The sequence below is a fragment of the Ranitomeya imitator genome, chromosome 1 (assembly GCF_032444005.1).
Source record: "Ranitomeya imitator isolate aRanImi1 chromosome 1, aRanImi1.pri, whole genome shotgun sequence".
Classification (NCBI taxonomy): domain Eukaryota; kingdom Metazoa; phylum Chordata; class Amphibia; order Anura; family Dendrobatidae; genus Ranitomeya; species Ranitomeya imitator.
Window position 1 is genome coordinate 388,138,540 of NC_091282.1, and position 18,049 is coordinate 388,156,588.

Sequence of the window (18,049 nt, forward strand, 5' to 3'; positions counted from 1 at the left end):
TGAGGCTTTTTGGTCAAGTAGAAACAAAGGCATTTTTGCACAGTCCACACAGAGGATTTTTGGCACAGTTCTCCCAGAGGCTTTTTGGCCCACAAATACTCATATAGACACAGCGATAGAATAAAACATTTTTTTCTGCCCACAAATCGGAAACAAATGGCTGCACAGTAGATTTTTTTTTTTAGAAGCGCTGCTTATATAGACACAATGGTACAATAAAATAATTTTTTCGGACCACACAAGGGAGAGAGATGACTGCAGCGTAGACTTATTTTTAGAAAAGCATAGAAACATACTGCTGCAGAGTTTAACAATTTTTTTAGACACATTACTGACAAAAAGACAGCTTCAGGATAGAATTTTTTTTTAAACACTGCTTGTATAGACACAGTGGTACAATAAAATAATTTTGTTGGCCCACAAATGGTAAAGCGATGGCTGTATAGTCCAAACATTTTTAGATACATTACTCATGATAAGACAACTGCAGAGTGTACAAAAAGTGTACATTTATTTTGGAAACGCTACCCATATTGACACAGTGGTGCAATAAAACAATTTTTTCAGCCCATATATGAGAAAGACAGGGCTGCAGAGTAAAAATTTTTCAGAAACACTGCTCGAAAAGAAACAGCGGTACAATAATATATTTTTGGCACACAAACGGGAAAGAGACGGCTGCAGAGTACAATTTTTTTAGACACACTACTTCCAAAAAATGGCCGCAGAGCAAAATCATTTTTTTGCCACGCTACTACAAACATGGCTGCAGAGTATACAGAGGCTCCTTGGAACAGTACTCACACAGGCGGGGTTGCAGTGATCATACCGAGGCTTAAAAGCACAGTACTCACTGGTGCAGAGTACACACAGTTGCTTTTTGGCACAGTACTATCAGAGACATGGGTGCATAAGAGTAGTAAAATTTGTTATGACGCATATAACTCCCACAGACACAGTTGCAGGTTATATAAACTTTTTGAAAACTGTGCACACACAATAGCTAATACTCTCCCTCACTACAGCCGAGCCCTGTCCCTACGCTGAGCAGAGCAGAAATAAAAATAATAATCTTGAACCAGGAGACACAGAACCAAGTGGAGGAGGAGGTGGACGTTGTGTTAGGCCGGGATCACACATGTGAGAAACACGTCCGTGTCTCGCATGTGAAATCCAAGCTCTGGCGCCGGCACTCCAGAGCGGAGCATGCAGCTGCATGTGTTGCTATGCGGCCGCACGCTCCGCTCCACAGTGCCGGTGCCAGAGATTGGATTTCACATGCGAGACACGGATGTGTTTCTCACATGTGTGATCCCGGCCTTATATGTGGAAAAGGCAAGGGAGGTGTAATCAACACTCTGTGGTTGTTTTTTGTTTTTTTAATCTATTTTTTTTACTTTTTTTTTTTTAAGAACTGACTTAAAACAACCTAAAATTTACAAAACTAAAACTAGCAATCTAAAACTAGGAGGCGTAGGTCCAAGCGAAGGAAGAGATGGACGTGGTGGTGAAGGTGAAAGAGGCAAGGGAAGAGTAATCCAACACACTGTTGTTGTTTTTTGTATTATTGATATTTTTTCCTTTAATTTGTTTTTAAGGAACTGACTTAAAAACTAATATTTAACAAAACTAAAAGTAGCAATCTGGAACCAGGAGGCATAGGTCCAAGTGGAGGAAGAGGACATTGTGGTGTATGTGAAAGAGGCAAGGAAGGAGTAATCCAACACTATGTTGTTGTTTTTCGTATTGTTGATATATTTTTTCTTCAGTTTTTTCTTTAGTCTTTTTTATGGAACTGACTTAAAAAACTGAGATTTAACAAAGCTAAAATTTGCAATCTGGAACCAGGAGGCATAGGTCGAAGAGGAGGAAGAGGAGGACGAGGCGGTATAGGTGGAAGAGGCAAGGGAGCATTAATCCAACACTGTTTTTATTTTTGGTGTATTTTTGTATTTTTCATAGTTTTTATATTCTTGACTTTTTCTTTTATTTTTTTTTATGGAACTGAATAAAGCAACCTAGAAATAACAAAAGTAAAGCTAGAAATCTATAACTAGGAGGCATAGGTCCAAGTGCAGGAAGATGAGGACGTGGTGGTATAGGTGGAAGAGTCAAGGAAGGAGCAATCAAATACTGTATGTGTTTGTTTTGTTTTATTTTTTTTTTTAGGGAACTTGCTTAAAAGAACATAGAATGAGCTGAAAATTAACAAACTAAACCATGGGGTGTAGGTCTAACAGGAAGAAAAGGTGGAGGAAGTGGACGTGGAGGTGTAGGTATAGGAAGGAGCAGAGGAGGAGTTAGCCAACATAGTTTTTTTGAGGAGGAGGCAACTAAATGAAACAAATGGCAAATAGAGTTGAAGACTGGCTGGATTTGGTTGGTATAGTTGTCTAATCATCCAAATGTATGGTCAAGTCCTGTGTAATCCACGCCTGTCATTTAACATATTTATTAATGACCTTGTAGGGGGCATTCAGAGTAGAATTTGAATATTTGCAGATGACACTAAACTCTGCAGGGTAATCAATTCAGAGGAGGACAATTTTATATTACAGGATGATTTATGTAAACTAGAAGCTTGGGCTGATAAATGGCAAATTAGCTTTAAAGGGACTCTGTCACCTGAATTTGGCGGGACTGGTTTTGGGTCATATGGGCGGAGTTTTCAGGTGTTTGATTCACCCTTTCCTTACCCGCTGGCTGCATGCTGGCTGCAATATTGGATTGAAGTTCATTCTCTGTCCTCCATTTTACACGCCTGCACAAAGCAATCTTGCCTTGTGCAGGCGTGTACTATGGAGGACAGAGAATGAACTTCAATCCAATATTGCAGCCAGCATGCAGCCAGCGGGTAAGGAAAGGGTGAATCAAACACCCAAAAACTCCGCCCATATGACCCAAAACCAGTCCCGCCAAATTCAGGTGACACTTGGGTAGAAGTAATAAGATGTATAATTATGTGCTTAATTCTAAAACTCTGGGCAAAACCGTCAATGAAAAAGACCTGGGTGTATGGGTGGATGACAAACTCATATTCAGTGGCCAGTGTCAGGCAGCTGCTACAAAGGCAAATAAAATAATGGGATGCATGAAAAGAGGCATCGATGCTCATGAGGAGAACATAATTTTACCTCTACACAAGTCACTAGTTCGACCACACTTAGAATACTGTGCACAGTTCTGGTCTCCGGTGTATAAGAAAGACATAGCTGAACTAGAGCGAGTGCAGAGAAGAGCGACCAAGGTTATTAGAGGACTGGGGGGTCTGCAATACCAAGATAGGTTATTACACTTGGGGCTATTTAGTTTGAAAAAACGAAGACTAAGGGGTGATCTTATTTTAATGTATAAATATATGAGGGGACAGTACAAAGACCTTTCTGATGATCTTTTTAATCATAGACCTGAGACAGGGACAAGGGGGCATCCTCTACGTCTGGAGGAAAGAAGGTTTAAGCATAATAACAGACGCAGATTCTTTACTGTAAGAGCAGTGAGACTATGGAACTCTCTGCCCTATGATGTTGTAATGAGTGATTCATTACTTAAATTTAAGAGGGGACTGGATACCTTTCTGGAAAAGTATAATGTTACAGGGTATATACACTAGATTCCTTGATAGGGCGTTGGTCCAGGGAACTAGTCTGATTGCCGTATGTGGAGTCGGGAAGGAATTTTTTCCCCAATGTGGAGCTTACTCTTTGCCACAAGGTTTTTTTTGCCTTCCTCTGGATCAACATGTTAGGGCATGTTAGGTTAGGCTCTGGGTTGAACTAGATGGACTTATAGTCTTCCTTCAACCTTAATAACTATGTAACTATGTAGCTATGTTTATTTTAAGGAATGTTAGCTTCCCTACATTGGATGATGACAGGTGGATGGGGCTGTCTGTGATCACACACCCTGCCATACTAAACACACATTCTGACAGTATACTTCCCAAAGGGCAGGCCCGCACCTCCAAGGCATGAAAGGGAAGCTCAGACCATGTGTCCAATTTGAAGACCCAGAAGTTAAATGGGGCAGATCCATCAGTTAAGACATGGAGACATGTGGACACATACTCTTCCACCATGTTGTTGTAGCGCTGCCTCCTGCTAATACGGACCATATGAGATAGTGGTGCTCGATGCTATGGTGTGCAAATAAAATTTTGCCCCATTTCAGCCATGTAGTCCTGCCTTTTAAAGTGCTGGAGGTGCACCAGCTATGTTGTTGACTTCCTCCTCCTACTCCTCTGCATTGTCATTTCACTTAGCTTAGGAGGAGGAAAGCTATCAATAGTTCCTCTACTAGTGTGTGCCAGTATTGTGATACTGCTTCATTGACAGAAGTAATGATGGTACATTGTCCTTGTAGTGGTGATCCAGCAGAGGGGCCATGAAGTAATCTGCACTGGTAACAATACCGGCAACTCGGTGGTCATGTTACAGTCGTGTATTGGCACATGTGTGCCAGGCTGCCCGGAGGCAATGACAAGCTGTTCTTGGTGGGAGGAGTATCATTTGGATACTCTGTATCCCTCCAGCGGTTCTCCAGTGATGCTCAAGAGCTGGTCCGAATGCCATCATGTTGTGAATATGGTCATTCCGTCTACTCCTTGTTCTCCTCATCCTTCCAAACTGTCCCGCAGTGCCACTGTTGAGGCAGTAGCCCACATTCCGAGCCATGTCTGGGTGACAGGTCCTATTCCTCCTGTGCCATATTAGTTGAATATTCAAAACAGTGCAAGGCGACACACATGTACTGCATGAATGCCCATTCATTGGTGGTGAAGTGGTGCATGCTTCAGCTGAAACTCCACTATTGCCTGCTGCTTGCACAGTCTCTTTAGCATATGCAAGGTGGAATTTCACCTTGTTGGTATGTCATATATCAGCCATTGAGCAGAAAGACAAAGGTGATATTGGAACGCAAACATGCAAGCAGCAGCAGGGTGAGAACAGCAAAAGCGCGCACACACTGCCCACACTTTCAGCAGCAGGTCTGACAAACGTGGGTAGTTTTTCAGGAAACTCTGCACCACCAAGTTCAGCACATGTGCCAGGCAAGGAATGCTTGTCAAACCAGCTAGGCCCAGAGCTGCTATGAGATTTTGCCCATAATCACAAACCACCAGACAGGGCTTGAAGCTCACCGACACCAACCACTTATCTATCTGCCATTTGGTCCCCATCCATAGCTCCAGCGCGGTGTAGGATTTTTCCCTGAGAGGAGTTTAGGTACAGTCTGTTGTCATTTCCCTCTGGCTATGCTGAAATTGGTGGTACTGGTCTTACTGTGACCAGATGAGACAGTGATGAAATAAGCGGAGTATTAGAAGGAGGCAACTTGGACAGAGAAATGTACAGCAATCCATGGTGGTGGTAGGACATGGGCTAAGATGCCTTCCGCCTCATTCCCAGCCGCCGCTACATTTACCGAGTGGGCAGTTAGGGAGATATAACATCCCTGGCTATGCTTACTGGTCCACAAAAAAGGTGGCTATGGGGAACGTGCCACTGTTGGCGTTGCACAATGCACATCTTATTTTGTCCACAACTTGTATGTTCGCTTTCAATATGAGAAAGGGTGGCGTTAAGGGACTGTCACGCACAGTGTAGGACAGACTAAGTGCAACACAAAGGGATAAGGGAAAGAGGGGTCCAACATTAGGGAAGCAAGGTGTGGAGACCCCTAGGCAGATCTAACGTCAACCTGTCTGCCCTAAGAGACCCTAAATAGGTTCTGCACTTATTGTCAAGCAGAATATCTAATACCTGGCAGACCCTAGCGGTAAGCCCTGCTTAGGGAAGGAAGAGGTGAATGCTGGTCGAACTTGACTAACAATAAAGACAGCTAGGATAAACAAAATGGAGACACTTAGCTTGAGTAGACACAGAGTGAAACCCCGACGCCCTCCAAACTCCAAAGAGGATGATAGGAGACTGATAGAGCTCCATGTATCAACATAGAAGTACAAATAGAAAATAACACCTGCAACTCCCAACAGGAAATAGGGAGTTATAAACACCCAGATCAAGGTGACATCATCAGAGCTGGGGGAGGTGGCCACTAGTCTGGAAAGAAAACTGCTGAGACCTTGTGCAGACAGAGGCAGTGCAACGGTCTGCAGACTCTTACACATCCGTGACAGTACCCCCCTTTTTAAGAGTGGCTTCCGGACACTCAAGACCAGGTTTCTGGGGATAAAAGGTGTGGAATGAATGAACCAGCCTAGGGGAATTCACCTCTGAGGCAGAAACCCACATCCTTTCCTCTGGACCATAACCCCTCCAATGCACCAAGTATTGTAAGGAATGAAGTCGGAGGCAAGAATCTACAATCCTCGAAATTTGAAACTCAATGTTACCATCAACTACTATTGGGGCAGGCGGTAGGGGTGAGGGCTCAAGGGGTTCCACATATTTCTTGAGCAAAGACCTGTGAAAAACTTAGGTTTTAAGAGCCTGAGGCAGCTCAAGACTAAATGCTGCTGGACCAATGATGGTGGTTATCCTATAGAGACCAAAGAATCTAGGTCCCAACTTCCAGGAAGGAACCCTCAACCTGAAATTTCTGGTACACAACCACACAAAATCATTCACATTCAGGTCTGGACCTGGAACGGGTTTACTGACAGTCATATGTTTATCCAATAAAAAAAGAAAAGAAAACGGCTTGCAGTCACCTGGCCCGATGAACTGTGACCGTCTTTATTATTATTATTATTATTATTATTATTATTATTATTATTATTTTTATGCAGTAAAATCAGGGAGACACGTTCTCCCTGATTTTACTGCATATGTTCTAATAAAGACTGTCACAGTTCATCGGGCCTGGTGAGTGCAAGCCGTTTTCTTTTCTTTTTTTCATTGGATTGTTATGCACTTTTTTGGCGGTGCACCCGGAGTGCCCTTGCATGGATGAGTGGGCAGTTACACTGGAGCGGCTTTACAAGGCACACCGTAAGATGATCGCATAAGGCAGCAATGCGAGCATGACACTTTTTTTCTTAGTCATATGTTTATAACTGTCTCCATTGAACCTGTTTGGAACAGGTAGTGGCGAAACAGAACCAGATGGATGGGTATGCAGTACTTTAGAACGTGTGCAAGCATTGCAGGTAGACACTTGTTCAACCACATCCCAATGCAACCACGGCCACCGAAAATGACGAGAAAGGGGGTCCGCGGTTGCCTCACCAGGCAGGAGGCAGGGGCGTCCCCCTGAGCCTCCAATACTTTACACTCTATGTCAGTGTACGAGGTTGAGATGTCTACACCATTATTCAAAATTGGGGCATGGTCCTCCAAGTTAGACAAAAATGCCGATAAGGACCCTGTAGATACAGCAGAAGGGAAACATTTAGTCAGTTACTATGACAGTAATCTCCCCACTTTACAATCTCTCTGGATTGTCAATCCACAGTTGCATTATGATTCACCAACCAGGGAAACCCAGAACCATTGGAGTGTGGAGACCCTTCAGGACATAACAAGGGATTACTTCATAATGAAAAGGCCCCACCTTCAGTCTTATTGCAGTCCCCAAGGGGAACTAGATGTTATAGGTGAGAGCGCTGGCCAATAATAAAGAAATTAGGAATGTCACAGGCGGCATTGTGGTGTGCTAGCCCTGTGTCCCTCACACTGGGCCCTTACAGCCTGTGTGTGTGTGTGTGTGTGTGTGTGTGTGTGTGTGTGTGTGTGTGTGTGTGTGTGTGTGTGTGTGTGTGTGTGTGTGTGTGTGTGTGTGTGTGCAATTTCAAGGATAAATGCTGACAAGGGTAATAACGTAATTAAAAGGGAGTCTTTCCTGTATTCACTGTCAGGAAATTAAGATTCTGTTTGGTTTTTATCCTAAGTCATGTGACAAGGTTCGTTAAAGGGTTGACATTGACTGATAGGATTGCTACTTCCAATAGGTGGCACTAGAGTTCTAGTCCTCTTCCTCTCTGAAGAGACAATTTGCTGTATTCACTTCAAAACACATAGTCCATAGCGATGGTATCATAGTCTCTCATACAAAAATTTTAGGTAGCAAGAGAGATGGTCACTGTGACATTTAAGATGGAATCTTCCAAGTTAATGGCTTAAATAAAGTGATCGGTGGATTGCCGGTTATATACCAGGCTACGATCTTAATTCACAAAGTACTTCAGTTATATTACTACCAAGAATGGGCCTACACAGTTTTATTCACTGTGGAAATAGTGTTCACTGCTTAGTCACGATTAAGTCTGGATACGGTTCCCTGTCGCAGGGCGTACAGTAGAAAATTCGGTAGAACATGAGGCACTCACGCTAGCAGAACCATTAAAGATGTGAAGTGTAGCAGAAGAGCCCTTGTACAGTCTTATCTCTTCTGTCTCTATGAAGATTGAAATTTAACATGCCCTCCTGGTGTACAATTTGCATTGATCTATAAACACAAAAAACTTGTCCTTATTGTCCTTATCCCAAGAAAACCTGTCCAGGAGGGCAATTTTGAGTTCAAGCTGGAACCGCTTACCTGCAGAGTCTTCCAAAATAGGAGGCTGCCAATGCTGCTGAACCTCAAAACAAAGGTCAGTCACCTCCAGTGACAACCTCTCCAGCTGCTATGCCAGCACAGACACAGGATCCATGAACCCAGCAAGACAACGTGTTTGATGATGAGGCCATTGATCCAACCTGCCACGGTGGCACGCCTAGCGTGCACAGCAGTGCAGAGAGGGATGGATCCATAGCACAGAAACAGGCAAGAAGAGGTAGTGGTTTTACCAGATGGAGAACTCAGTCAACTGTTCAATAGACACCCCCCCAGTCGGCTTTTTAACAGGTCAAGGGTGTGTTGTTCCCCTGTATGGCAGTTTTGTGTTTAACCCCTTCCCGACCCATGACGCCACGTAGGCGTCATGAAAGTCGGTGCCAATCCGACCCATGACGCCTATGTGGCGTCATGGAAAGATCGCGTCCCTGCAGATCGGGTGAAAGGGTTAACTCCCATTTCACCCGATCTGCAGGGACAGGGGGAGTGGTAGTTCAGCCCAGGGGGGGTGGCTTCACCCCCCCGTGGCTACGATCGCTCTGATTGGCTGTTGAAAGTGAAACTGCCAATCAGAGCGATTTGTAATATTTCACTTATTATAACGGGTGAAATATTACAATCCAGCCATGGCCGATGCTGAAATATCATCGGCCATGGCTGGAAATACTAATGTGCCCCCACCCCACCCCACCGATCGCCCCCCCAGCCCTCCGATCTGCCCGATACACTGCCCCGCTCCCCTCCGTCCTGTGCTCCGCTCCCCCCCGTGCTCTTGTCCGCTCACCCCCGTGCTCCAATCACCCCCCCCCGTGCTCCAATCACCCCCCCTGCACTCCGATCCACCCCCCCCTGTGCTCCGTTCCACCCCCCGTGCTCCGTTCCACCCCCCCGTGCTCCGTTCCACCCTCCCCGTGCTCCGTTCCACCCCTCCCGCGCTCTGATTCACCCCCCCATGCTCCGATCCCCCCCCGTGCTCCCCCCCCACCCCATCATACTTACCGATCCTGCCGGGGTCCGTCCGTCTTCTCCCCGGGCGCCGCCATCTTCCAAAATGGCGGGCGCATGCGCAGTGCGCCCGCCGAATCTGCCGGCTGGCAGATTCGTTCCAAAGTGCATTTTGATCACTGAGATATAATCTATCTCAGTGATCAAAATAAAAAAATAATAAATGACTCCCCCCCCTTTGTCACCCCCATAGGTAGGGACAATAAAAAAATAAAGAATTTTTTTTTTCCACTAATGTTAGAATAGGGTTAGGGTTAGGGGTAGGGTTAGGGCTAGGGCTAGGGTTAGGGGTAGGGTTAGGGGTAGGGTTAGGGCTAGGGTTAGGGTTAGGGTTAGGGGTAGGGGTAGGGTTAGGGTTAGGGCTAGGGTTAGGGTTAGGGTTAGGGTTAGGGGTAGGGTGAGGGCTAGGGTTAGGGCTAGGGTTAGGGGTAGGGTTAGGGGTAGGGTTAGGGCTAGGGTTAGGGGTAGGGTTAGGGGTAGGGTTAGAGCTAGGGTTAGGGTTTCGGTATGTGTATTCTGGTCCTCTGCGGATTTTTCCGCTGCGGATTTCATAAATCAGCAGTGCTAAACCGCTGCAGATTAATGGCGGATTTACCGCATTTTTTCTGCGCATTTTACTGCAGTTTTACAACTGCGATTTTCTATTGGAGCAGTTGTAAAACCGCTGCGGAATCCGCACAAAGAAGTGAGATGCTGCGGAATGTAAACCGCTGCGTTTCCGTGCAGTTTTTCCGCAGCATGTGTACAGCGATTTTTGTTTCCCATGGGTTTGCATTGAACTGTAAACTCATGGGAAACTGCTGCGGATCCGCAGTGTTTTCCGCAGCGTGTGCACATACCTTTAGAATTAGGCTATGTGCCCACACTGCGGATTGGCCGCTGCGGATTCGCAGCAGTGTTCCATCAGGTTTACAGTACCATGTAAACCTGTGGAAAACCAAATCCGCTGTGCCCATGGTGCGGAAAATACCGCGCTGAAACGCTGCGTTGTATTTTCCGCAGCATGTCAATTCTTTGTGCGGATTCCGCAGCGTTTTACACCTGCTCCTTAATAGGAATCCGCAGGTGAAATCTGCACAAAAAACACTGGAAATCCGCGGAAAATCCGCCGGTAAAACGCAGTGCCTTTTACCCGCGGATTTTTCAAAAATGATGCTGAAAAATCTCACACGAATCCGCAACGTGGGCACATAGCCTTAGGGTTAGGGTTGGAATTAGGGTTGTGATTAGGGTTATGGCTACAGTTGGGATTAGGGTTACGGGTGTGGGGGGGTTAATGTTGGAGTTAGAATTGAGGGGTTTCCACTGTTTAGGCACATCAGGGGTCTCCAAACGCAACATGGCGCCACCATTGATTCCAGCCAATCTCGTATTCAAAAAGTCAAATGGTGCTCCCTCAATTCCGAGCCCCGACGTGTGCCCAAACAGTGGTTTACCCCCACATATGGGGTACCAGCATACTCAGGATAAACTGCACAACAATTACTGGGGTCCAATTTATCCTGTTACCCTTGTGAAAATAAAAAATGCTTGCTAAAACATCATTTTTGAGGAAAGAAAAATGATTTTTTATTTTCACGGCTCTGCGTTGTAAACGTCTGTGAAGCACTTGGGGGTTCAAAGTGCTCACCACATATCTAGATAAGTTCCTTGGGGCGTCTAGTTTCTAAAATGGGGTCACTTGTGGGGGGTTTCTACTGTTTAGGAACACCAGGGGCTCTGCAAACGCAACGTGACGCCCCCAGACCATTCCATCAAATTCTGCATTTCAAAAGTCACTACTTCCCTTCTGAGCCCCGACGTGTGCCCAAACAGTGGTTTACCCCCACACATGGGGTATCAGCGTACTCAGGAGAAACTGGACAACAACTTTTGGGGTCCAATTTCTCCTGTAACCCTTGGGAAAATAAAAAATTCTGGGCTAAATAATTATTTTTGAGGAAAGAAAACGTATTTATTATTTTCACAGTTCTGCATTATAAACTTCTATGAAGCACTTGGGGGTTCAAAGTGCTCACCACACATCTAGATAAGTTCCTTTCGGGGTCTAGTTTCTAAAATGGGTCACTTGTGGGGGGTTTCTACTGTTTAGCCACATCAGGGGCTCTGCAAACGCAACGTGACGCCCGCAGAGCATTCCATCAAAGTCTGCATTTCAAAATGTCACTACTTCAATTCCGAGCCCCGGCATGTGCCCAAACAGTAGTTTGCCCCCACATGTGGGGTATCAGCGTACTCAGGAGAAACTGGAAAACAAATATTGGGGTCAAATTTCTCCTGTTACCCTTGGGAAAATTAAAAAATTCTGGGCTAAATAATTATTTTTGAGGAAAGAAAACGTATTTATTATTTTCCCGGCTCTGCATTATAAACTTCTGTGAAGCACTTGGGGGTTCAAAGTGCTCACCACACATCTAGATAAGTTCCTTTCAGGGTCTAGTTTCCAAAATGGGGTCACTTGTGGGGGGTTTCTACTGTTAAGCCACATCTGGGGCTCTGCAAACGCAACGTGACGCCCACAGAGCATTCCATCAAAGTCTGCATTTCAAAACGTCACTACTTCACTTCCAAGCCCCGGCATGTGCCCAAACAGTGGTTTACCCCCACATATGGGGTATCAGCATACTCAGGAGAAACTGGACAACAACTTTTGGGGTCAAATTTCTCCTGTTACCCTTGGGAAAATAAAAAATTGCAGGCTAAAAGATCATTTTTGAGAAAATATATATATTTTTTTTTTTCATGGCTCTGCGTTATAAACTTCTGTGAAGCACTTGGGGGTTCAAAGTCCTCACCACACATCTAGATTAGTTCCTTTGGGGGTCTAGTTTCCAAAATGGGGTCATTTCTGGGGGATCTCCAATGTTTAGGCACACAGGGGCTCTCCAAACGTGACATGGTGTCCGCTAATGATTGGAGCTAATTTTCCATTTAAAAAGCCAAATGGCGTGCCTTCCCTTCCGAGCCCTGCCATGCGCCTAAACAGTGGTTTACCCCCACATATGGGGTATCAGCGTACTCAGGACAAACTGGACAACAACATTTGGGGTCCAATTTCTCCTATTACCCTTGGCAAAATAGGAAATTCCAGGCTAAAAAATCATTTTTGAGGAAAGAAAAATTATTTTTTATTTTCATGGCTCTGCGTTATAAACTTCTGTGAAGCACCTGGGGGTGTAAAGTGCTCAATATGCATCTAGATAAGTTCCTTGGGGGGTCTAGTTTCCAAAATGGGGTCACTTGTGGGGGATCTCCAATGTTTAGGCACACAGGGGCTCTCCAAATGCGACATGGTGTCCGCTAACAATTGGAGCTAATTTTCCATTCAAAAAGTCAAATGGCACGCCTTCCCTTCCGAGCCCTGCCATGTGCCCAAACAGTGGTTTACCCCCACATATGAGGTATCGGCGTACTCGGGAGAAATTGCCCAACAAATTTTATGATCCATTTTATCCTATTGCCCATGTGAAAATGAAAAAATTGAGGCGAAAAGAATTTTTTGTGTGAAAGAAAAGTACTTTTTCATTTTTACAGATCAATTTGTGAAGCACCTGAGGGTATAAAGTGCTCACTAGGCATCTAGATAAGTTCCTTGGGGGGTCTAGTTTCCAAAATGGGGTCACTTCTGGGGGAGCGCCAATGTTTAGGCACACAGGGTCTCTCCAAACGCGACATGGTGTCCGCTAACGATGGAGATAATTTTTCATTCAAAAAGTCAAATGGCGCTCCATCCCTTCCGAGCCTTACCATGTACCCAAACAGTGCTTTACCCCCACATGTGAGGTATTGGTGTACTCAGGAGAAATTGCCCAACAAATTTTAGGATCCATTTTATCCTGTTGCCCATGTGAAAATGAAAAAATTGAGGCTAAAAGAATTTTTTTGTGAAAAAAATACTTTTTCATTTTTACGGATCAATTTGTGAAGCACCTGGGGGTTCAAAGTGCTCACTATGCATCTAAATAAGTTCCTTGGGGCGTCTAGTTTCCAAAATGGGGTCATTTGCGGGGGAGCTCCAATTTTTAGGCACACGGGGGCTCTCCAAACGTGACATGGTGTCCGCTAAAGAGTGGAGCCAATTTTTTATTCAAAAAGTCAAATGGCGCTCCTTCCCTTCCAAGCCCTGCCGTGCGCCCAAACAGTGGTTTACCCCCACATATGAGGTATCAGCGTACTCAGGACAAATTGGACAACAACTTTCTTGGTTCAGTTTCTCCTTTTACCATTGGAAAAATAAAAAAATTGTTGCTAAAAGATAATTTTTGTGACTAAAAAGTTAAATGTTCATTTTTTCCTTCCATGTTGCTTCTGCTGCTGTGAAGCACCTGAAGGGTTAATAAACTTCTTGAATGTGGTTTTGAGTACCTTGAGGGGTGCAGTTTTTAGAATGTTGTCACTTTTGGGTATTTTCAGCCATATAGACCCCTCAAACTGACTTCAAATGTGAGGTGGTCCCTAAAAAAATGGTTTTGTAAATTTCGTTGTAAAAATTTGAAATCGCTGGTCAAATTTTAACCCTTATAACTTCCTAGCAAAAAAAAATTTTGTTTCCAAAATTGTGCTGATGTAAAGTAGACATGTGGGAAATGTTATTTATTAACTATTTTGTGTCACATAACTCTCTAGTTTAACAGAATAAAAATTCAAAATGTGAAAATTGCGAAATTTTCAAAATTTTCGCCAAATTTCCATTTTTATCACAAATAAACGCAGAATTTATTGACCTAAATTTACCACTAACATGAAGCCCAATATGTCACGAAAAAACAATCTCAGAACCGCTAGGATCCGTTGAAGCGTTCCTGAGTTATTACCTCATAAAGGGACACTGGTCAGAATTGCAAAAAACGGCAAGGTCTTTAAGGCTGGGCAAAATAGGCTGGGTCATGAAGGGGTTAAAATTCCTTCAGACAAAACAACTGTAATTTGCAGCATTTGCAAATCATGATAAGAAGAGGCAAGAACACTGCCAATCTGAGCACCACCAGCATGCAAAAGCACATGGCAGTCAAGCACCCCAGTAAGTGGATGGAACGCCTGGGTGCAAAATCTATATCTGTGCCCCTTCCCCTGTGTTACGGCCATCCAAATCTGCTGTCCATGAAGCAGGTGCTGATGCCTCCTGCCCACAACCTGCAGTTGCACAGACAAAACAGCAACCATGTCTAGTTTGTTGTCCCAGCGCTACATTCAGTTGTACCTGCCCCAGACGTTTAACAGAAAGGAGAAATACCCATCAACCTACCAACAGGTACATATGCTGGGTGGCAGCCCTACTTGATTCCCAGCCACCAATATTTTTCCAGTTGTGCAGTCCCCGCGTTACATAAGCACATGTTACACAATATCAGCCGTGCTCTGGCAACGCAGTCACAGAGAAAGTCCAACTAACCACAGACATGTGGACATGTTTTTGTGGACAGAGATGCTACATTTCTCTGATGGCAAACTTGGTTAACCAGGTGGAGTCTGGGACAAAGTCAGACGCTGGGACATCACACATCTTAGCCACCCCAAGAATAGCGTCCCAATTTCCATCAGGGTTTCAATCTTCTCATCTTGCAGTTCCTGTCTCTCCTCCTCATCCTAATCCTCAGTGGAACTAGCCTCCCCATCACTCCCCAGCTGGGAAGTCTGCAGCACTTCATTGGCAAAGCAGCAGCACGCTCTGCTGAAGCTCACCTGTGCAGTTGAAGGGGATAAAAGAATAGACCCATCAGTGGATCTCCCCGCTGAACCTCCAACCAGGTATCGTTGTGTGCTATAATGGGTGTAACTTGGTGGCTGCTTTAAAGCTTGGCAAGCTGGTAAACACATTCCACGCATGACCCATGTGCTGATCTTGGTTGCACAACAGTTATTAAAAGCATACCCTGACTTACCGTACCTAATTGCCAAGGTATACCTTATTAGCGCCCATTTCCGAAATTCATCTCAGGCTTTTGTCTGTCTAGCTTTACTGAAGCAGCACTTTAATTTGCCTCTTCACCAACTGATTTGTGACCTGCCCACATGCTAGAATTCGACCTTTCATATGTTGACAAAGCTTAGTGAGCAGCAGAGGGCAGTGTCTGAATTCCAACTTCTCAATGACCATCAGCGTAACACTAAGACCCCACACATAACAACTGCTGAGTGGGTTCGGATTGCTGACATATGTAAGGTTCTTCAAAACTATGAGTACTGCACCAAGATGGTGAGCACTGATGACGCTTTTATGTGTGTAACCATCCCGCTGTTCTGTCTATTAATACGCTCACTGCAGAATCTCAAAGAGGAAGCTTTGAATGCCGAGCAGTTTGCTATGGAGCAAGATTTTACAGTGGCTGATACCACACAGCCCAGCCTCATACAATATTCCCAGGTCACATTGGGTGATGACGAGGGAAAGGAAGAGGATGAGGAAGAACAGGAGTTCTGGTCTGCGCTACAGAGGGGGCTCACAATCCCAGCTTCATGCCTGTCCTGCATGGGTGGCCTGAAGAGGAGGAGAAGGCTATGTGTCATGAAGAGAGGATGGTTAGTGTTCTTCCTGATGAGGACACTGAACATTTTAATCTTTGCAGACTGCCACACATGGCACAATTCATGTCCAGATGCTTTTCCCAAGCCCCTCGTGTGAAAGACATTTTGTCCAACATGAAATACTGTCTGTGCATCTTTTCTAATCCACAGTACAAAGAGAAATTTACTTTTTCACGTGTCAGAGGCAGACGTGCCATTTTCAGTGCATGCATGCCAGAGAGCAGTTGTGGAAGATAAGACTCAATCAATGCTGCTGGCAGAGGTACAAGCTCTTTTCACCCACAAAGATTACAGGGAAGGGCCAGGCACACCAGGTGAAACTCGGGGGGTAGAAATGGGGGGCCCATTTTCATGAAACCATCATATTGACAAGAGTTATCTGTGGGTGTAACTATGAAGAGGAGGGAGAAGTTGACCAAGATGGTGAAGGACTACTTTAGTGATCATACCAGCGTGCTTTCTGATTCTTCTGTACCCTGTAACTATCAGTTGTCCATGCTGCACACTTGGCCCTTTCCTCTCCGTGTACACCTTGGAGGTGCTGCCATGTCCTGCCACAAGTGTGTTGTCTGAGTGGGTTTTTAGTTCTGCCGATGCAATCGTAATGGATAGGCACACACCGCTGACTCTTCTAAAATTGAACAAGGGCTGGATTTCCTCTGAATTTGTAAACCCTGTGGATGACAGCAACGTAATGTAAATGCAGCCAAAATGTTTTTTATGGAAGTTGTCATAATGTCCATCCCTTACCATCCAAACCAATTTGGTTCAGGAAATCACCTCCTCCTCCTTTTCCTGCTTCTGCAACAAGTACTTAGTGGTCATCTATGTATACCCACTTGGAAATGTTTTTTACTTCTTGAAAAATTTGCATATTGTGCAATGGTGAAACTTGTACTCACTATCTCTACCTCTTGTAATAATTGCAAAATGTGTTGTGAGTAGTGTTGAGTGATACCTTCTGATATTTGAAAGTATTGGTATCGGATTGTATCGGCCGATATCCGAAAAATATCGGATATCGCCGATACCCGATGCCAATACAAGTCAATGGGACACAAATATCGGAAGGTATTCCTCGATTTTTCCCAGGGTCTGAAGGAGAGGAAAACTCTCCTTCAGGCCCTGGGATCCATATTCATGTAAAAAATAAAGAATTAAAATAAAAAATATGGATATACTCACCCGTCCGGCGGACCATGGACCTTAGCGGTGTAGCCGGCAGCCTCCGTTCCTAAGAATGCAGGGTGAAGGACCTTCGATGACGTCGAGGCTTGTGATTGGTCACGTGACCGCTCAGGTGACCGCTCACACGACCAATCACAAGCCGCGACGTCATCGCAGGCCCTGCACTCGCTCATTCTTACGAACGGAGGCTGCCGGTTGCAGCGGTTACATCCAGGGCGCGTCCGAGGGTGAGTATATCAATATTTTTTTTTAAATTCTTTATTTTACACATGAATATGGATCCCGATCCAGATTCCCGATATCGCAAAAATATCGGAACTCGGTATCGGAATTCCGATACCGCAAATATCGGCCGATACCCGATACTTGCGGTATCGGAATGCTCAACACTAGATGTGAGATCTGCATCACTGCGTCTTTCAGCTTGCATCATACAGACCCCTTGGGTAATTTTTTGAAAACTTTGCACATTGTACATTGGTGAATCTTGGACTCCCCATCTCTACCTCTTATGAAAGCTTCAAAATGTATTATGAGGTCCCCAGCAAGGTCTCTTTCAGAGTATATCTGGTAGCCTGATGTTGATTTTTGGGTCTGCTCTTGGACATTTTAGAACAGCAATGCATTATGTTACACACACTTCTTCAGGTTTCAGCCTTACACAAATTAATATGTGTAATGAAAAATCCTCTCTATATATATGCTGTTAGTTTGAAAATCTTACCCACACATCCCTTTATAAAGGGAAATTCTACATAATGCCTCTATTAGCATATGCCATATACTGCTCATATGCGCACCACCCCAGTTGGGG

The 18,049-nt window shown here is 44.7% G+C and overlaps 1 protein-coding gene across 1 annotated transcript in view; it reads left to right on the plus strand.

Annotated features, from left to right (window-relative positions):
- Positions 1-18,049, plus strand: part of LRRC2 (leucine rich repeat containing 2) — a 759,557-nt gene that overhangs the window by 51,962 nt on the left and 689,546 nt on the right. The gene's annotated exons all lie outside the window — the stretch shown is intronic.